This window comes from Canis lupus, chromosome 30 (assembly GCF_048164855.1).
Source record: "Canis lupus baileyi chromosome 30, mCanLup2.hap1, whole genome shotgun sequence".
Taxonomy (NCBI): Eukaryota; Metazoa; Chordata; class Mammalia; order Carnivora; family Canidae; genus Canis; species Canis lupus.
In genome coordinates, this window is record NC_132867.1 from 12120832 (window position 1) to 12143386 (window position 22555).

The following is a 22555-nucleotide window of genomic DNA, read 5'->3' on the forward strand; positions in this document are numbered from 1 at the left end:
ATTGTTATTCTCAGAGACCTCTTTTTTGTACAGGACAAAGAGGATACTTTAATGGGCATAAGTACAAACACCCTCTGTATATTTGAAGTCCTTGAAATTGGCACTAACTGGCTTATGTTTTCATAGAGAATATGGTATTTCATTTGATTTTTTAAATTTTGATTTTATAATCTGTGGCAATTCTAAGGACTTCCTGCTATTTAAAAAAAAAAAAAAGTCCTCATTCATTGGGCCAGGGAGACAATGCATTATTGTGCTAATTGTTGATTCAGCTAGGTATTCATTAACTGGGAAGATTGCCACAGATAAAATTTCAGGCACACCAGCAGATGTACTTTGGATAAAACTAAGTCATTGGACTAATGAAACACAACAGCATTCTGGTTCTGTAGGTAAATTTTTTTTTTTAGATTCATTTATTCATTTTAGAGAGACAATGGGAGCAGGGGAGAAGGATAGAGGAAGAGGGACAATCAGACTCTGTGCTGAGTGTGGAGCCTGATGAGGCACTCAATCCCATGACCCTGAGATCACGACTGAGCCGAAATCAAGAGTCGGATGCTTACCTAACTGAGCTGCCCAGGCACCCCTTCATCTGTAGGTATTTATGGTATCAAATAATCTGCATTTCCCTTTCTTTAAATCAGACGTTTTGATAAATAGGCTTCTTTTAGGGAAGTCCAGAAAGAAACCTATAGTACATAAGTTTGATAGTATCACTTGGTCCATTTTCACAACTCCCTGGCTTCTCCTATAGTTATGGGCTTCCCAGCCTGTGCATTGAGCAAGGGCTCATGAACCAGTGATTGGGTAATGGGCCATCACTATCCAACACATGATTCAAATCAGGCCTTTTTCACCACAAATAGATTTTTTGTTGTTGTTTTAATTAAACTTAATTATACTTTAGTAACTTCACAATTATTTCAATTCTAAGGAGTCATGATTTGTAATCCACAGCAAAATATCACTGGGAGTCCATGGACTACTGTAAAAACCATACACACTTTTTCTTTGGTAGTTAACTGCTAACATTTGGCCTTGGCGATTCCATAACCATATCATCCACACTAAGATCAGACCTAATTACAATGGCAGTGCTTCCAAACTTCATGACAAGCCTACAGAGAACAAACACTATGCTCGTCAAGGATACAGGAGCTTCTCTCTCAAGTGTAGTACCAAATGCCTTGTTATAGGGATTGTCTTCTTGGCCCTTTTAAAAGACAGAGTAAGAAGATGAGTAAGTATGTTACAAATGATAAATCTACTCAAATATTTGAATCCCTCTACAGCAGCACAATAGAAATATAATGCACGCCACAAATGTAAGGCACATGTAGCTTTTAAATGTTCTGGAGGCCATATTTTAAAACACAGTAAAAAGAAATAAATGAAATTGTTTTTAAAATTTTATTTTGTTTAACTTAATAAGATATTATTTCAATATGTAATCCATATAAAAATTATTACTGAGATAGTTTACATATTTTTGTACAATTTTACACTTAAAGGACATCTTGATTTGGATTAGCTACATGTCAAGTGCTTGATAGCCACATGCATTCCTCCCTCTCTGTTATGCCAAAGAATTTCTGGCATCTAAATTTTATTTACTAAACACATCATTTGAGTATAAGTTTCCGTCCATACCAAGCATACAGCTAGAACCACTTCCAGCTGTTCAAACTAGGCCTTTGATTCTAGAACTCTGGTAAATCCAACCATATTTAATAAATGCAGCCACTTTAAAATTATTTTTCTTCTTTTTTGTTCCAGCCCATTTAGAATCATATCTCATAGATATTCTCCAGTTTTCTGTTGGTATAAATTAGCAAAATCGAGCAAGCCTTCCTTTCCTGGGCTAAGTGTTGTATTTATGACCTGTTGGGAATCTGATCTTTGCTTTGGAGATAATTAACATTAGAGCTGGATAGGAGGTGAATGGATATTCTTTAGCATGGTAACTACCTCACAGGCTCTGAGCAAGGTAGATCCTGCTTTATCTGATGAGAAGTAAGGGCTTTACCTGCGACAAGAAAAGATCAGTGGAATTAGAAGGGTTTGGAATGCTCAGGTAATCTGAACCTGCCCATATAATCTCATTCCATTTTCACGGTCCTGCACTTTCCCCAGTCAGTGCTCTAAATTTTCACACAATAGACCCCACTGCAGCAATACTGAGTCAGAATTTTAGTTCTAATGGCCCTGAGGCTACAAGTCAACAGAGATTCTCTATGGCCCTGATTGTGCCTTCAGCCAAGAACTTCAGATACTGCATGTATCACTTCAGTAAATGATTCTCTGCAATTAGAAGCAGACAGCCCACCCACAAAGTCCTTGTATTCTTTATTAATGTTATAATAGCCTAATGCAAGAACCATTCAGGTCACCAATGGTGGTGGCACTCCACTCCAGGTGACACAACACAGTACTCATTTGTTAAACTTTTAAAATTTACTCTTAAGTCTCATTTTCTTCAGATTTCCGTTACTTCAAATCACAAATCAGGGATCCCTGGGTGGCGCAGCAGTTTAGGGCCTGCCTTTGGCCCAGGGCACTATCCTGGAGACCCGGGATCGAATCCCACGTCGGGCTCCTGGTGCATGGAGCCTGCTTCTCCCTCTACCTGTGTCTCTGCCTCTCTCTCTCTCTCTCTCTCTCTCTCTCTGTGACTATCATAAATAAGTAAAAATTTTTAAAAAATCACAAATCATACAGTTAATAAGTCCCAGATTCTCATTCTGAAGGTCCTGTGGCCACCATTAGCCTCCACTGGATGGTGAGTTGAAGATAAAGAAATCGGGGAGCCTGGGTGGCTCAATGGGTTTAGCATCTTCCTTTGGATGGGGTCATGATCCTGGGATCCTGAGATCGAGCCCTGTGTCTAGCTTTCTGCTCGGTGGAGGGGGTGGGGGAGCTGCTTCTCCCTCTCTCTCATCTCCTTCTCTCTGCTTGTGCTCTCTCTCTCAAATAAATAAATAAAATCTAAAAAATAAAAAATAAAAAATAAAAAATGATTCTAGACACTTTAGTAAGAAAGGATTTAATACAGACAGTAGGTGCTTACAAAATCACTAGGGAAGAGAGATGCTGGGCCTTTAAAACAACCCCCAGGAGGGGTGCCGGGGTGCCTGGGTGGCTCAGTTGGTTCAGCAACAGATTTGATTGTGGCTCAGGTCCTGGGGTCCTGAGATTGAGCCCCAAATTGGGCTCTCAAGTGAACCTGGAGTCTACTTCAGGATTCTCCCTCTCTCTCTGCCCCTCCCTCTACTTGCTCGCTCACTCTCTTTCCCCTTCTCAAAAAAATACATAAATCTCTAAAAAAAAAAATAAAATAAAATAACCCACAGGAGAGATTAGCTCAGGAAGTCCACCAGTGAGGCTATTAGGTCTCACTTAATGAAGAAATGGGATATCAGGAGGCAACATGGCAATGAAAATTCTTTACATGTAACACTTCCAAATCTATCAATGAGCCAGTAACTTATTTATTATTTCTTAAAGTATAAAGTGTACCCAATTCACATTCACTGTGATAACTTACATCTAGTGGGTACTTAGTGCTGTTTATTTGGCATCCTCTCATAAAATCCTCATGAAAGCTGACAGAGTGGGCTTTATTATCTGTATTTTGCAATTGAGGAAACTGAGTCAGAGAAAGCTTATAGCAATTTTCCTGGTTTGCCACAGTTATCAGATCCAGAGAAGCTAGTGTCTATTCTCAGTTGCCTCCCATACCAAGGTAGGGGTTATCCATAGTAAGCTTCATGTATTATTAATAATTGCAAAGTCAGCATTTATAAGCTTTAAAATTACCACAGTTATCCAATTAACCCATGGTTACTTATATAGCCCTTAGTGCTTCTCTTCAGGAGCAAGCTAATGAATTTCAGTATAAATGATTATACAAGTGGGAAACAAAGGTCATGAAAAAAATGGAACACTTCATAATAACTATTACATAAAGGGTTTTTTATTCCCCCAAAATCAATTTTAAAGATTGAAGTCCAGGCAACAGCCTGGGAGATTTTTATTCTAGTGCTATTCAGTTGGTTCTATAAAAGTTTTAAAAACTGGTAATAATGGTATATCAATTTCTTAAGTATAATATTTTAATTTTACAGAGAACCATGCATATGTAGTAAAAATATAAAGACATGCCTGGGAATGATTTGCATCAACTTTAAGATGCTAGTTATCTCTGGGAAAGTAACCAGTGGAAAGAGTGAGGGATACAGCTAAGCTATATCTGTACATTTTTGTACATTTTTGTTTTTATTTAAAAAGAGGATATACTACAAAGGTGGCAAAAATTTAATAGTTATATATTTATGTTATATGTACATGAGTGTCTATTCTCTTTGTGTAGTTTTCTGCAAGTAGAAAATATTTCATAATTTGAGGTTACTGGGTTTAAAAAATTATTAACATTAATTTTTACAGAATTATTGCAGTTCTCCCAGATTCCATTACGTCACATGGCCTACTTGGTTATATGTTTTATGCTAGCATCTGCATTTTAGAAACGTTATGTAATAGAGCTTGGAGAAAGCACTCTAAATTGACATAGCTATGTTAACATAAAACCAAAAGAAAGAAGAAAAGATCTTTTGTCCAAGATTTAAATCTTGTAAAATATCTGTTTGATGTGCTGGGATTTTAATGTCCATTCAGGTCAGACATGACCTCAGTTTTTAAAGACTTAATCCAGAAACAAATGCCTGAGACGGATTTTTCTATTAAAAAAAGAGAGAGAGAGAGACACTCTGATATACCTTAAGACCAAGAATATGAAGAGCTACATAAAACACCACGTCATTCTATTTATTATTTAAAATATATACAGTGTGTGATTCTTATGAGCACATGTTCATTCATTATCTTTTTTCAAATGCAATTTTAGATGTTTTCAACTTAAAAAGAACAAGTGGAGACACACAAAGTCCTTTCACAAAGAATCGTATGGAACAAAATTACCATTTCCAGAATAGGGATTTGCCAACAAAATCCTCATTAGTGACAATGTTCTAAAGAGAAGGATTCTCTTCAGACACTCACTCTATAATTTAACCAAGACACTATTCTGAACTAACCGGAGGTGAGACACCCACATCTTTTAGTGTACTCGTAGTTCTTTTCAGTTTTAACCTATTTCTTTTTTATGTATTTCTAATCTTAAATTTCTATTAACAAACAGTAGTTATACAAGGAGAGAAACTTGTACAAAGAGAAATTCAGAATTGAACTCAATAATTAATGACTGTCTCTAAGATAAAAATGAGATAGAGAAGCTTCTAGAAACAAATCCTTCTATTACCATTTTATTGTAATTTAATACATTTCTCTGGTACTTAATTCAAATGGAAGTATTAGAATAACCATAGTAACTTTGTAAAAGCTGAATGGGCATTAGGGTTTTGTTATCAATACTTAAAAGTGACTATAAAGGTGAACAAGTGAAATGCCGAGAAAAGTTAAAATGAGGCCACCTTCCAATTACAGAAGTGCACTTTTTTTTTTTTTTACACAAGTAGCTATAACATTCTCATTATTTCTGCTGCCTTACAAAAATGAGGCATTTATACAAATGGATCTTGGAGTTTTCAATGCATGAAAGAAAAAAGTAGTTTATAAAAATTAGTTGTTTTTATCATTTATACTTCACTTAAATTTGCTTTGCAAGCAACTATCAGAATCAATCAATTTAACTAAAACCAAAGTTTTAGGGATTACTTAAACAGAACATGAAACGAAAATTCTATGGTATACTTTTTATATTGAGCCAACATTCTCACATATAGCAAGGAATTATTTGATTGTTTTATCAGAAATTACATTGCTTTTTAATAGACACCTGTATTATACAGCTAAAACAAATTTTTTGGCAAGTTAGGGAAGATCTAACATTAAGTTTTTATTTTGATTCCAGTTAATACGCAGTGTTATATTAGTTTCAGATGTGCAATACAATGATTCAACAGTGCCATACGTCACCCGGTGCTCATCACAAGTGCCCTCTTTAATCCCCATAATTTATTTAACCCATCCATCCAAACACCTCCTCTCTGGTAACCATCAGTTTGTTCTCTATAGTTGAGTCTGTTTCTTGACCTCTCTCTCTTTCTCTTTTTTTCCTTTACTCACTTATTTTGTTTCTTAAATTCCACATGTGAGTAAAATTATATGTTATCTTCCTCTGACTTATTTCACTTAACGTTATACTCTATAGCTCTATCCATGTCATTGCAAATTGCAGTATCTCATTCCTTTTTATGGCTGAATAATATTCCAATATATAAGTATATATATATATATATATATATATATATATATATATATATATATATTTCTTTATCCATTCATCAATCAATGGACACTTGGGCTGCTTTCACAATTTGGCTATTGTAAATAATGTATTGTAAATAATGCTGCAATAAGCATAGGGCTGCATATATCTTTTTGAATTACTGTTTTTGTATTCTTTGGGCAAATATCAAGTAGTGTGATTGCTGGCGCATAGGGAAGTTCTATTTTTAACTTTTTGAGGAAACACCATACTGTTTTCCAGACTGGCTGCACCAGTTTTCATTTCCACCAATAGTGCACGAGTGTTCCTTCTACTCCACATCCTCACCAATACCTGTTGTTTCTTGTGTTGTTGATTTTAGCCATTCTGACAGGTGTGAGGTGATACCTTATTGTAGTTTTGATTTGCATTTCCCTGATCATAGGCAATGATGAACATCTTATGTGTCTGTTGGCCATCTGTATGTCTTCTTTGCAAAAATGTCTATTCATGTGTTCTGCCCATTTTTTCATTGGATTCTTGATTTTTTGAGTGTTGAATTTTATCAATTTTTTATACTTTTTACATATCAACCCTTTACCAAATGTCATTTGCAAATACCTTCTCCCATTACATAGGTTGCCTTTTAGCTGTGTTTCCTTTGCTGTGCAGAAGCTTTTTTTTTTTTTTTTTTTTTTGCAGAAGCTTTTTATTTTGATGTTGTCCTGATATTTTATTTTTCCTTTCTCTTGCCTCAGGAGACATATTTACTTCATCTTCTGTCAATGAAGTTACTGCTTTTGTTTTCTTCTAGGATTTTTATGGTTTCTTGCCTCATATTTAGGTCTTTAATCCATGTTGAATTTATTTCTGTGTATGGTGTAAGAAAGTGGTACAGTTTCTTTCTTTTGCATGTTGCTGTTCAGTTTCCCAATATCATTTGTTGAAGAGACTGTCTTATTCCCATTGGAAATTATTTTTTGCTTTTTTGAAGATTAATTCGTTTCTGGGTTTTCTAACCTGTTCCATTGATCTACTTGTCTATTTTTGTGCCACTACCATACTGCCTTGATCACCTCAGCTTTATTATAGAATTGAAGTCTGAAATTGTGATGCCACCAGGTTCGCTTTTCTTTTTTTAAGATTGCTTTGACCATTTGGGTCTTTTGTGGTTCCATACGAATTTTTGGATTGTTTGTTCTAGTTCTGGGGAAAATGCTGTTCAGTTTTATTTTTTGAATTTGAAATTGCTTTAGCTCTTCATTTTGGCCAAATGATAATTTACAAAGAAATGTTAAAAACTACTCAGGGTGCTACAAATGTGTGGATTAATAAGCTTCATTAAACTAAGCAATTCAAAACTGTCAACTGATTTCTAAAAATTACCTATATTGAACACTTAAAGATCACATAAGTAATACACTCATTTTTTTTAAAAAAGCACAAAATAAAGACAAAATCAAAACCCAACATTTAGGATGCAAGTAGTTCTCATTATGCACCTGTACCTCCTGTTATCATACTGAACAAAATCCACGTAAAAGAATTCAACCATAAAAAAAAAAAAAAAGAATTCAACCACACACAAATATACAAAAAAACTAGCGTAAAATGCCATTAAAATTGAAAAGGAAGTAAGTTTTTTTTAAATAAACTACAATTTGGGATAAGTAATTTATGTTATGTTCAATAAAATTATGTTTGAAGCTCTGTTCTAACTTGAATGATGCATCAAGCACCAAATCCAACACAATTTTTCTGAAAAACATTGTGCAATGACAAGATATGGACTTCATCATTTCACATTTGATTTTACCAGAATTTTCATATTCTTTGTGTAGAATCCATCTAGTCATACTTATAGAGTTCCTCATCCTCAACCTTTAACTTGTTGATCTCTGAAAAAAAAATCTCATCTGTCAATGTTTTTCTGTGAAATATAAACCATTCTCCAATAACATTTTCATGGAAATTTCTCCTTTTGTTAGGTTCTTGTATCTATGGTAAAATATGTGTTGTTTTTGCTTTGGATTATTGGATTAGCTGAGGCGGATCTTTAAAGACTGACTCAATGAGTGGAGATAAGTGCTAGATGGAAGTGGGGTGGGATGTTTGAGAGGAATAGATCTATAACTGATGACTTTGTAAGCGGATATATTACTGTTATAACATCATTCACTTTCCCATGCAATTTCAGTACTTTGTGCACTCAGATAATGAATATGAGGATGATAAGTACTTGCAATTTGTACTTCTTGTGTTTTGGTGTATGTATACTGTGTTTTAACTTTTTTTATTTTTTAATCCATGCAGACTGTTTGTAACCAAATTTTTCTACATTATCATGAACATTTTAATGATGTAGTACATCATTCAATCCAGTACTTACTCAGAAGTAGTCTAATTAAAATTGAACGTGGGGGCAGCCCGGTGGCTCAGCGGTTTAGCGCCACCTTCAGCCCAGGGCCTGATCCTGGAAACCCGGTAAGAAGTCCACGTTGGGCTCCCTGCATGGAGCCTGCTTCTCCCTCTGCCTGTGTCTCTGCCCCTCTCTCTCTCTCTCCCTCTCTCTCTCTCTGTGTGTGTGTGTGTGTGTGTCTCATGAATAAGTAAATAAAATCTTTTTAAAAATTATAAATAAATAAATAAATAAATAAATAAAGTTGAACGTGGTTTTAGGAGTTAGCACTTGCTTAAGACTTTGAGTCTTTGCAAAAATAATTCATTCTTGAGTAATGAATGCACTAAACCCAGTTCATTGTTGATTTAAGTTCATAATACATGAATAAAATAAAAGTCTGTAGTTCAGGGGGATCCCTGGGTGGCTCAGCGGTTTGGCGCCTGCCTTTGACCCAGGGCGGGATCCTGGGGTCCCGCGATCGAGTTCCATGTCAGGCTCCCGGCATGGAGCCTGCTTCTCCCTCTGCCTGTGTCTCTGCACCTCTCTCTCTCTCTCTCTATGTCTATGTCTATCATGAATAAATAAAATCTTTTTTTTAAAAAAAAGTCTGTAGTTCAAAGACTGTCCCATATTATCAAAATAGAATTGTCTTATTTTCTCATGCAGTGTTAGTGTACTGAAAGAAAAACTATTCAAAGCAATTAAGGTTCATTAAAAATGTTGCTAATTTAATGAAACTCTGAGAATGTGACATCGCAATAATAAAAATGAGTTGTACTAGGAGATTCTAATATAAAATTTACAGCTTTATGTTTCCCAGAGGGAGCTCATAAATGGTAAATATAGTAAATCTCTGATTTATAGGCTTTAGGAAACCTCTTAACTAGCAAAACAAAGAAACTGTCTTTTCCCTTATATGGCAAGTGTTTTATTTTTTATTTTTCAAGTAGAATATTTGCTTTTTTAAAAAGAAACAATTGTTAGAACTGTATTTTCTTCAGCTAGTCAAGTTGCTTTAATTTTGAGCAAGGCATTCATCTATGTGAATAGGAACTCTGTTACCATAACTAGATTTATAAGATTTCCCAGGATAATGAAGGACTTTCCATATATATAACCTTACTTCATATTTAACAAGAACAAAACCAGTAGAAATTAGAATCCAAGCTAAGACTTCTAGAAACCCTCAGCAACTGGCAGAGGCAATCCCGCCTACAAAAATAAATGTTTCCCAGAGCCATATACACAGCAGGAGGTCTATAAATACCAATTGATGGCCATAACCAACATCACTGAGATTGGTTGACATCTTTCAGTCTAATGGTATGTAACTGTGTGATGTACTCTTTCCACCACATAAATGTTACACTGAGACTTTTTTCAATCCCCTTTACTCTTTCTTCCACAAATCTTGTTTCTAAGTTGGACAAAACAATGCATAAATATGATTATTTTAACAATATCAGTGTTAATATAAATTTAGGAAGCATGCTTCCTTTATTACTACTCATAGTAGGCATGGAATTCATAATATAAATTTAATATGTGCAATCCAAATTGGATCTAATACTTAGTTTTTTCACCTAGAGGTAAATTGGACTTGCCAGGTTGCCTGATTGCTCTCCAGAATGGCTACTCCTGAGAAGTTCATGAATTTGCCAGTCTACGAGATGTATAACCATATTATACCATTCAATTTTCATTTCTTTTATTATTAACACGTTGAAGTATCACTTTATATGCAAAGATCTTTTGGGATTCCTCTTCTATAAATTGACTGATTATGTACATTGTTCATTTCTCATGTCATCTCCCTTTCCCTGTTGATTTTCAGGAGTTCTTTATTGATTTTACATATTTCAGATATCTTTTCCCTTTAATCATTTGTCTGTTTTCTTTATCCATGGTGTCTTAAACAGAAATCCCTCATTTTCAGGGGCTCCTGGGTGGCTCAGTCAGTTAAGCATCTCCCTTTGGCTTAGGTCATGATCCCAGGGTCCTGGGATTGAACCCCACATTGGGCTCCCTGCTCAGCAGGGAGTCTCTCTGCCCCTGTAGCTTGTGTGCTCTCTCTTTCTCAAATAAATAATAAATAAAATCCTTTAAAAAAAGATATCCTTCATTTTCATATAAATCATAACATCTCATTTTACCATACAGTTTTGCTTTTAAATTAGTCACAAAAATAAGCTTCTACATTTTTTCTAATAACAGGTTTGCTTTTAATTTTGCTTTACAATGCATAATATGACCACTTTTATATAGTGTCTTATTTCTCTTCAGATAGTAAGTCATTTTTCTCCATCCCATCTACTAAAGCCATCTATGCTTTCTCCATTGGTAGCAACTTTTCACAGTCATATCCCCATATATACATGGGCCTGCCTCTAAGCAGGCAGTTTTGTTACATTACATTTTTTACAGTTTACAGTTTTTGTTACATTACATTTGTTACATTACAATGTTTTGTTACATCAATCTATACATCTGTTCTTGCACCAGTACCACAGTGATTTCATTAATATGGCTTTGTAGTAGCCCTTCAAATAGGATACGGCAAGGGTATGATTGCCTTTGTAGGTCATTCCCATCCAAGAACATGGATTGTGTCTATATTAATTAAGATATTCTAGTAATATGACTTTGAGCTAAGTGACTTCTCTAAGGCTTAGAATGATGTTAACAGTATCTAATTCATGTGGTTGTGTGAAAATTAAAGGATGATCACGGAAGCCTATCACTTTACAAGTGACAAGTGCATTGTAAATATCAAATAAATGTTAACAATAAGAATTGATCATTTTAAAAAATCAGAAGCTATTAAAAATAAATAAAAATAAATAAATTTCAAAAAAAAAACACAAAAAAGAGAAGGTCCTATAATTAGGTTTCTGCTCTCATTAGGGGACAGAGATAATCTATAGAACATTGCAATTATACATTTATTTTACTCCAATAATATCCAGTACAAACATTGGATTTATTTATGAGTGAAGACAACTTGAAAAAATAAATTTTCAAGTGTTATGTCCTTATTTATTACTTCCAGAAATAGCCTAACTTCATGTAAAATGGTTTCAACTAACCTGTTTTACTTGACCAGCACTAGGTTGGCATACTTTTTAAATTGAATATTACACTGTTTTTCAAATAACATGACCATGAAAAAGTTTAGAATTCTTCAAAGAGACAATCTAGATTTCCACAAATAGAGAAGACAAACTTGTCCCTAGTCTCACTGTTCTTTTCAAATGAATGGTTATTGACATGGGCTTCCATACCCAGGACCTGCTCCAGGCCAATAAATCAGAATCCCCAGGGGTGGAAGACATACACTGATATTCTTGTTTTAAAATTTCCACTAGATGATTCTAATGTTCCAAAAACGTAGAGAACCACTGTTTTTGTGGGAGGTTCAGGCCACAGTCTTCCTTCTTGTCACATCAAAGTCTTAGGCTTGGGGCAGCCCTGGTGGCTCAGCAGTTTAGTGCTGCCTTCAGCCCAGGGCCTGATCCTGGAGACCTGGGATTGAGTCCCATGTCTGGGTCCCTGCATGGAGCCTGCTTCTCCCTCTGCCTGTGTCTCTGCCTCTCTCTCTCTCTCTCTCTCTCTCTCTGTGTCTCTCATGAATAAATAAGATGTTAAAAAAAAAATAGTCTTAGGCTTGCAGCCAAGGTGAATCACTGACCAAATGTCCAGTTTATTAAATTAAAATGCAATTTGATTTATTCTTGTCCTTCATTTTCTTTAAATAAGGCAGAATGCCCTAGCTAAAACCAGTAAATAATTTGCTTCAATGATAATTAAGTCAGAGAAAGCCTGATCCTCATATTTATTAAATGTGATTATTAATTATATAATTTGAATATATACATGAATATGTTTGTATATATACATATATTCTTTCTTCTTGGATGATTTTTTTTTAAAGATTTTATTTATTTATCCATAAGAGACACAGAGAGGCAGAGACATAGCCAGAGGGAGAAGCAGGCTCCCTGCAAGGAACCTGATGGGAGACTCTATCCCAGAACACTGGGATCATGCCCTGAGCCAAAGGCAGACGCTCAACCACTGAGCCACCCAGGTGCCCCATTGGATGAGGTTTTGTAAAAGACTTCATATGTGATAAAGGTGATAGAATTATACTTAATAATTCTGGATATTTCATACTATTGGGAGAAATAATGTTTACTCTGAGTTCACTATTTTTAGGGGGATTTTGGTGTGTGTTGGTGGAAATATATAAAGATGGAAGAACATTTAGCAAATTCATAGAGCTAGTTGTATTTGTAAACTGCTGACTCAACAAAAAGCATCCATTTGGGTTTTTTTAAAGATTTTATTTACTTATTCATGAGAGGCACAGAGAGAGAGGCAGAGACACAGGCAGAGGGAGAAGTAGGCTCCATGCTGGGAGCCCAACATGGGACGCGATCCCTGGTCTCCAGGATCAAGTGGAGGCAGCACTAAACCACTGAGCCACCCAGGCTGTCCAAGCATCCATTTGTTTAAGCTAAAGTCAGCCTTCATTTATTACAGTAATTACTGCTTTTCAACTGGAGATAATGTGCTTGATTTCCCAAGTATGTGGGAACTCTATCTCCTACAAGTCACCAAGCCTCAGTCAATAGTACAAAAATTGACTTCAGACCAAGGCCTAAGGTATACTTATGAATTTACTAGTAGCTCATTCCTGTTTGTGGATATTAGTCCATATTCATTTTTCAGCTGTGCCTTATTTTCTTTCTCTTTTTTGCTATTCAGATTAAAGGATGTGTATGTGGGTGCCTGGGTGGCTTAGTCAGTTAAGCATCTGCCTTTGGGTTCAGGTCATGGGTCCTAGGATCCAGGCCCGCATAGCTCCCTGCTTATCCCTCTCCCTGCTTCCCACTTGTGCTCTCTTGCTATCTCTCTGTCTCACTCTCTATCTCAAATAAGTAAATAAAATCTTTTAAAAAATAAAATGAAAGATATATACATAAACATAAAAGCTTAACTTTGCTAAGTTTGATAAGCTGCTATTAGCATATGCAAACCATGCACTAATGTAATTAGATTTAATTGGAGTTTTTGTTTTCCATTAAATTCAGTCAAACATGTGCTCTGCTTTCATTACATAACAAATAATTTGTTTTACTGAATCTTTCACTTTCTGTCTTCTGGTTTGAGAATCATGTTAGGATGACCTCTCTGGTAATTTACTTTTGAGTTTTCCTGTTGTTTTATCATCAAACACATATAAGATTTTATCCCAAGCCACTAGGAATTTATAGCTAATAATTTTATACACAGACACAGTTAATCATTCTTAATTAGAAGAATCATAAAAAGCTCTTTGAAAGAAAACCTGAAAATAATACCATAAATAATGAAATAATTTTAATAATTTGTCAAGAGCAAAATAGCACAAATAATTTCTATGTGCTTGTCTCTTTGGAAGTATACATCTGCGTTAGTGACATTTGTCAACACACACCAGACAATTGACATCTGTCAAAGTGGAAGAAAAACACTAAAGATCTGCCAACTCCTGTTTAAATTTTATTTTGTGTCAACCAACCCTTGCCACAAATTTGCAACTGTCATGTTTTTAATAATTTGTTTTATAATCTTAAAAGTGATATAACTAAAAATGATTCATATAAATTTGACAAGCAGAATATTTGGAATATCTAGTGATTACTTCCTAGAAGGGTTAAATAACATCTTTACCTTGTCTATGTGTTTCATGGCTGTAATTTATGATATTTAATCAGCTTGATTTTACTCTTGTGATTGAAAATCTTGGACTCTCAGAGCTTTCTGCTGATGGTTTGAGCTGTGGTTACATCACATAAGCATGACACTGTGATTAGAGTTATAATCTTATATTTGCAGACCTCCAAGTAAAACACAATCTCTCAGCTGAAAATTGGTAGATTTGAAAACAAGAAAAAGAGAAGAAAATCATCTAGGTTATAAAATTGTTCACATTTTGCACCTGAAAATGGTATCTATTTTTACTTGGCATCATACACTTTCAATGAAAAGCACTAATCCTAAGGAATAAATGCTGAAATATTATCTATTTATATACACTTTTATAGCCAGTTACAATCAATATGTATATACATATGCACACACAAATACTGATAAACATTATTAAGGAAAAAAGATTCAATAATGGTGTTGACGTTAGGTAGGTCAAAGCTCTGACTACATCCCCTAGAGTGTAATGAGATCAGCTTCAATTAAATGCAAACTCTGTGAGCTGAGCAATATATTGGTTCACATGAAACTTGTTTTACAAACCTCATTTGCATTTATTGACATTTTGTCGAATCATGCTTTAAAACTTAAATCCTAACATGACTGCACTCTTCTAAAATATTTAGATTCAAGCAAATGAATCTTACCCAGAAATCATGCTACATTGAATTCCCTACATATTTTTGGGGTTTGTACAGCCTAGGCAACATTGTGGGAATATTTACCATTCTTAATGTTATACTATTTACAGATATCCCAGCTTTAAAATACACACATACTGAAGCTATTTCTTTCCTTTCAGATTCTTGTGATTCTCAGATTAACAGAGCTCTGCCAAGAGTAAAACCCTAAAGAATAACTCTGAGGATCAGAGCCTTGCAGAAGCAAGTAGAATAGCATGGAGCTCCAAGGCAAAAAACAAAACAAAACAAAAACAGTGAGGATCTCTGAGATTCTGGTGGGAGAAGCAACCTGTAGGCAGGTGGCAGATTCATGATTAATTCAGCTAAAGTTAATCATGCTCTTGTTCAGTAACTTCCTCAAATTGCCATATCGCATCATTTTTATAAACTTAAAATTTTGTTCACAGTGACTCACACAACATAGGTACTACATCATGATTTACTAATAGAATTTGCACTGTCTCTCCCCGTGGGATTTGGTGGAGCCCATTTTATTGCTATATTTGTTCCCAAACATGGCTTGGCCACCAAATTTGTCTCCTAATTCATGAATGTCATTAGGCCGGTTTCTTATGAGCTGTATTGATCTCCATTCTCCAAAGTGTTCTCAGGTGCCAGAGTCTGCATTTTAAAAAGAGTTTTGGTTTCCAATCATGGTGAAGCTCTTTCTTCCATTGCCCCTGGAAGCTGCTTTATCCGTTTAATACAGAAACACCTTCAATATATACCTCAACCATCTGCTAGATTGGCATGGTGCCTGATAACAAAAAAAGGACCACCCCCTCTTCTTTGCCATAGGTACTGAACCCTCAGTTTATCCAATCAGCTTTCAAAATCCTGTAAATTATAGATTATCCTGAAAGTAATCTCTCTTCTGTTCAAGAACAAAGCAGTGGTGCCTCAAGCTTCTTTTCAAAGGGACCCATCTGCTAATTAAGAGTTCAAACAATAGTCTTATCTCAAAGTCTTCCCGTCAAACTGGCCTTCTGTTTAAACCCAGGAAATATCTTTATTACAGACCTTCCTAGAATACATAAGGATCAGATGACCACAAAAGCCCACAATCCCCAGAACATGGTTTCAAATAGATGTTTGAAGACTTAGTGAACACTTCTTATTTGTCACTTAACATAAATTATTTCCACTTACTGAGCAAAAGTCAGGCTTAATTTAGATAGGATCATGTGAATTCATATCATGGATCCTTTCAAGAAGAAAGAGATTTATTCACTCTGCAGTTTCTTTATTGATTCTTGTGCTCTTGGGCCAGCTAAATTTAGCTTCGTAAGCTATTCACTTGTCTCCATCTTGATGAAAGCAGTATGGAAAAATGGGAATGTGGTTTAGGAAAAAATAAATAAAGAAAATTTTGGTAACACAGACTTACATTTAAATTGATTACACTACCAAAAGACAAAAGAAGTTAGAGAAGATAACTTCTCTACGAAAGGGTAACATAACTATCTCAAAAGGATAGTGTGTGTGTGTGTTAACTGAAATTGTACTTTTAAAGTATCTAGCATAGTGCCTGGCAGTTAATAGGCATTCAATGTTAGTAATTATCCATCACCTTTTGACTAAAAACAATGATGGTGCCTAAATGTGTGTGGTGGTGGTCTGCAATTTTTGTATTTCCCTAATTGTTACTGCCTGTTTCTCAATATTGGAACAGCAAGGCTTTATAAGATTGAATAAATTTGTCTTGGCCACACATTCATCTTTCCCTTTAAGACTTTTTTTTTAAGATTTTATTTATTTGTTTGTTTGTTTATTTATTTATGAGAGACACAGAGAGAGAGGCAGAGACATAGGCAGAGGGAGAAGCAGGCTCCTCGCAGTGAGCCTGATGCGGGACTCGGTCCCCAGACCCAGGATCACACCCTGAGCTGAAGGCAGATGCTCAAACACTGAGCTACCCAGGCATCCTCCTTTAAGATTTTTTTAAATCCATTTTTATTTGGTTTTTTTTTCCTAGTTCTATTGAGATATAATGACACACAGCACTGTATATAAGATTCAGGTGCGCAACATAATTTGACTTCTTACGTACATTGTGATGAGACAAGCCCAGTAAGTTTAGTTAAGATCCATCATCTCCTATAGGTATAAAATAAGGGGAAAAATAATATGATGAGAACTCTTAGGATGTTCTCTCATAACAATTCCCATATATGCCATACAGCAATGATGGCTATAGTCATCATATCGTATATTGCAGCTCTAGTATTTATTTATCTTGTAACAGGGAGTTTGTGCCTTTTGACCAACTTCTTCCAATTATCCCTCCCTAGGTCTCGATTACATTTTTCTTTTTAAGATTCAACATATAAATAAAATCAAACAGTATTTGTATTTCTCTGACTTATTTCACTTAGCATAATGCCTTCAAGATCCATCCATGTTACTACAAATGGCAGGATAGCCTCCTTTTTTTTTTAATAATAAATTTATTTTTTATTGGTGCTCAATTTGCTAACATACAGAATAACACCGAGTGCTCATCCCGTCAAGTGCCCCCCTCAGTGCCCACCACCCAGTCACCCCCACCCCCCGCCCTCCTCCCCTTCCACCACTCCTAGTTCGTTTCCCAGAGTTAGGAGTCTTACATGTTCTGTCTCCCTTTCTGATATTTCCTACCCATTTCTTCTCCCTTCCCCTCTATTCCCTCTCACTCTTATTTATATTCCCCAAATGAATGAGACCATATAATGTTTGTCCTTCTCCGACTGACTTACTTCACTCAGCATAATACCCTCCAGTTCCATCCACATTGAAGCAAATGGTGGGTATTTGTCGTTTCTAATGGCTGAGTAATATTCCATTGTATACATAAACCACATCTTCTTTATCCATTCATCTTTCGATAGACACCGAGGCTCCTTCCACAGTTTGGCTATTGTGGACATTGCTGCTAGAAACATCAGGGTGCAGGTGCCCAGGCGTTTCATTGCATCTGTATCTTTGGGGTAAATCCCCAGCAGTGCAATTGCTGGGTCGTAGGGCAATAGCCTCCTTTTTAATGGCTGGATAATACCCCATTATACAGGTCTTCTGTGACTTACAATGGGATAACATCCCAGTAAATCCATCGCAAGTTAAAAATTTGGTAAGTTAAAAATGCACTTAATATATCTAACCTACTAAACATCATAGATTAGCCTAGCCCACCTTAAATGTGCTCAGAATACTTGCACTAGCCTATAATAGGGCAGGTTCATGTAACACAAAGCCTACTTTATAATGAAATATTGCTCAGCTCAAGTAATCTATTGAATAATATACTGAAAGTGAAAAACACTATGGGTATAGAATGCTTGCAAGTGTATCAGTTGCTTACCCTCATGATCCTGTGACTGACTTGGAGCTGCAGCTTGCTGCCAGCATCATAAGAGAGGATGGGACCAAATATCACTAACCTGAAAAAATATAAAAATTCAAAATTTCTACTGAATATATATTTTTACCATCGTAAAGTTGAAAACTCACAAGTTGAACTATCATAACTTGGGACCATCCAATATATAGACCACACATTCTTTATCAATTCATCCATTGCTAGACTCTTAGGCTGTTTCCATGTTTAAAACTTAAAACTCATGGTATTTTTCCCCCTGTGCTTCATGCAGCCCAGCAGCCCAGAATCTAATATAGGCTCTAGTTCACCTGCCATCATATTTAATTACCTCTTTCTAATTCATTCCCTTTCCTCTACAGGGACAGAGTCAAGAATGCATGTAAATGAAAAACAAAAAAACAAAAAACAAAAACAAAAAAAGAATACATGTAAATGAGTTATTTCTTTCTCTCAGTATACATGCTGCCCAGTCAAAACTATCTCCATCAGATATTTGGGGAGTTAGGGTAGTTATTAAGTTTCAGGGTGATGAATATATCTAGTGATGAATATATATATACACACACAAGTCAAATTTCACTCTGCTGACTCCTACTTCAGTGTTACCTCCATTAAATCAAAACATTTTGTTATATGAAATAAACTTATCATCTCCCATTACAAAAATTATTCTCATTAACAAATGAAAAAAAAATCCATCATCTTCAAAAGTAATTATAATATGGTGACTTGTATAAATCCAAAATTAACTTTTTCTAAGCTAGAAACCAAGCCAGACATTGAGTTGCAGATTTTCAAATTTCTGTCCCTTTTGTCCTTCTCATTTCTCGTCTAGAATGGCCTTTCTCTTCTTTTTTTTTTTTTTTTTAAGATTTTATTTTTTCATGAGAGACACAGAGAGAGAGAGAGGCAGAAACACAGGCAGAGGGAGAAGCAGGCTCCATGCAGGGAGCCTGATGTGGGACTTGATCCCAGGTCTCCCGGATCAAACCCTGAACTGAAGGTGGTGCCAAACCACTGAGCCACCTGGGCTGCCCAGCCTTTCTCTTCAATTCTGTGTCAGTGTCATCTCATCGAGATTTTACCCGACTTGCTCCAAGAAGATCGTGTTTTGCCTTCCACAGGGCACTCAGGTGGCCTGTTTATAACACACATCACATAATTGTTAGGTTACCTATCTGTCTTCCTTACATTTCCTAACGGTTGCACCCCTGGGATAAGGCTAGGTCTTATTTTTTTTATGTGCACAACATATAAGACAGTGATTGGTGCTGAGTATTTCATTTATTTCATTGAATCTAAAGCAAAAAAAAAAAAAAAAGTACAAGCATACCTTGAAAAGAGTACAACATAGAGGCAGAAAAAGGGCATTTCCTTTGTATTTGTATAAGAGTCTTTTTTTTAAAGAGTTTATTTATTTATTCATGAGACACATAGAAAGAAAGGCAGAGACACAGGCAGAGGGAGAAGCAGGCTCTCTGCAAGAGCCTGATGTGGAACTCGATCCTAGGACCCCGGAATCACGACATGAGTCAAAGGCAGATGCTCTCTTAACAGCCATCTATGAAAAGCCCACAGCAAATATCATTCTCAATGGGGAAACACTGAGAGCCTTTCCCCTAAGATCAGAAACACGATAGGGATGTCCACTCTCACCACTACTATTCAACATAGTACTGGAAGTCCTAGCCTCAGCAATCAGACAACAAAAAGAAATAAAAGGCATTCAAATTGGCAAAGAAGAAGTCAGACTCTCCCTCTTTGCAGATGACATGATACTGTACTTAGAAAACCCAAAAGACTCCACTCCAAGATTGGAACTCATACAGCAATTCGGCAGTGTGGCAGGATACAAAATCAATGCCCAGAAATCAGTGGCATTTCTATACACGAAAAATGAGACTGAAGAAAGAGAAATTAAGGAGTCAATCCCATTTACAATTGCACCCAAAAGCATAAGATACCTAGGAATAAACCTAACCAAAGAGGTAAAAGATCTGTGCCCTAAAACCTATAGAACACCTGTGAAAGAAATTGAGGAAGACACAAAGAGATGGAAAAATATTCCATGCTCATGGACTAGAAGAATTAATGTTGTGATAATGTCAATGCTACCCAGGGCAATTTACACATTCAATGCAATCCCTATCAAAATACCATGGACTTTCTTCAAAGAATTGGAACAAATACGATTTGTGTGGAATCAAGAAAGACCCTGAATAGCCAGGGGAATATTAAAAAAGAAAACCAGAGCCAGGGTCATCACAATGCTGGATTTCAAATTGTACTACAAAGCTGTGATCATCAAGACAGTGTGGTACTGGCACAAAAACAGACACATAGATCAGTGGAACAGAATAGAGAATCCAGAAATGGGCCCTCAACTCTATGGTCAACTAATATTCGACAAAGCAGGAAAGACTATCCCCTGGAAAAAGGACAGTCTCTTCAATAAATGGTGCTGGGAAAATTGGACAGCCTCGTGCAGAAGAATGAAACTAGACTGTTCTCTTACACCATACACAAAGATAAACTCAAAATGGATGAAATATCTAAATGTGAGATAAGAATCCCTCAAAATCCTAGAGGAGAACACAGGCAACACCCTTTTTGAACTCAGCCACAGCAACTTCTTGCAAGATACATCTATGAAGGCAAGGGACACAAAAGCAAAAATGAACTATTGGGACTTAATCAAGATAAAAAGCTTCTGCACAGCAAAACAGTCAACAAAACTCAAAGACAACCTACAGAATGGGAGAAGATATTTGCAAATGACATAACAGATAAAGGGCTAGTACCAAAGATCTATAAAGAACTTATTAAACTCAACAGCCAAGAAACAAACAATCCAATCATGCAATGGGCAGAAGACATGAACAGAAATCTCACAGAGGAAGACATAGACATGGCCAACATGTACATGAGAAAATGCTCTGCATCACTTGCCATCAGGGAAATACAAATCCAAACCACAATGAGATCCCACCTCACACCAGTGAGAATGGGGAAAGTTAACAAGGCAGGAAACCACAAATGTTGGAGAGGATGTGGAGAAAGGGGAACCCTCTTTACTGTTGGTGGGAATGTGAACTGGTGCAGCCACTCTGGAAAACTGTGTGGAGGTTCTTCAAAGAGTTAAAAATAGATCTGCCCTACGACCCAGCAATTGCACTGCTGGGGATTTACAGGTGCAGTGAAAAACCAAGACACCTGCACCCCAATATTTATAGAAGCAATGTCCACAATAGCCAAACTGTGGAAGGAGCCTTGGTGTCCATCGAAAGATGAATGGATAAAGATGTGGTCTATATATACAATGGAATAGTACTCAGCCATCAGAAAGGACGAATACCCACCATTTGCTTCAACATGGTTGGAACTAGAGTGTATTATGCTGAGTGAAGTAAGTCAATTGGAGAAGGACAAACATTATATGATTTCATTCATTCAGGGAATATAAAAAATAGTGAAAAGAATTAAAGGGGAAAGGAGAGAAAATGAGTGGTAAATATCAGAGAGGGTGACAAAACATGAGAGACTCCTAGCTCTGGAAAATGAACAAGGGGTAGTGGAAGGGGAGGTGGGCAGGGGGATGGGGTGACTGGGTGACAGGCACTGGTGGGGGGGCACTTGACAGGATGAGCACTGGGTGTTATACTATATGTTGGCAAATCGAACTCCAATTAAAAAAAAATACAAAAAAAAAAAAAAAAGGCAGATGCTCAACTACTGAGCCACCCAGGTGCCCCTGTATAAGAGTATTCTTAATAAAATGTCCGGTAATGTTTTTTAGAGTGAAGAGAAAGATTAGTGTTTGGAAGAGAAAGCAAGAGTTGTGTTTTTGTTTTCTTTTTGTCACATCAACAGGAAAATTAGTAGCATATTATAAGGAAATGTCTTCATTGTTTTCTTGTGATGAACAATCATCTATATAGAGAAAATGTAAATGAGAGAGAGAAATGAAAATGTAGAGATATTGTTTGTCCATTATCAGGGGAAATTTCACAGCAATTATTAGAGAATTTCTGTGGAGGCAGAAAATTGGGAGACCAGACTTTTTTTTGTATCTTTGT

At 36.0% G+C, this 22555-nt stretch overlaps 1 protein-coding gene and 1 long non-coding RNA gene across 11 annotated transcripts in view; one reads left to right on the forward strand and one right to left on the reverse strand.

Moving 5' to 3' along the window:
* Positions 1–22555, forward strand: part of ROBO1 (roundabout guidance receptor 1) — a 1129252-nt gene that overhangs the window by 629071 nt on the left and 477626 nt on the right. The window lies entirely within an intron of this gene.
* The window catches only part of LOC140621461 (uncharacterized), a 28098-nt gene that overhangs the window by 698 nt on the left and 4845 nt on the right, over positions 1–22555 (reverse strand). For 4 of the 5 annotated variants that reach the window (XR_012021168.1, XR_012021164.1, XR_012021167.1 and 1 more), the window contains 6 exons: positions 18462–18540; positions 17175–17221; positions 16274–16431; positions 14406–14597; positions 1972–2029; positions 1157–1216 (listed from right to left, as the gene is read on the reverse strand). This is a non-coding gene — a long non-coding RNA (uncharacterized lncRNA). The remainder of the gene's footprint in view (positions 1–1156; positions 1217–1971; positions 2030–14405; positions 14598–16273; positions 16432–17174; positions 17222–18461; positions 18541–22555) is intronic. The other variant, XR_012021166.1, reaches the window with a different exon arrangement.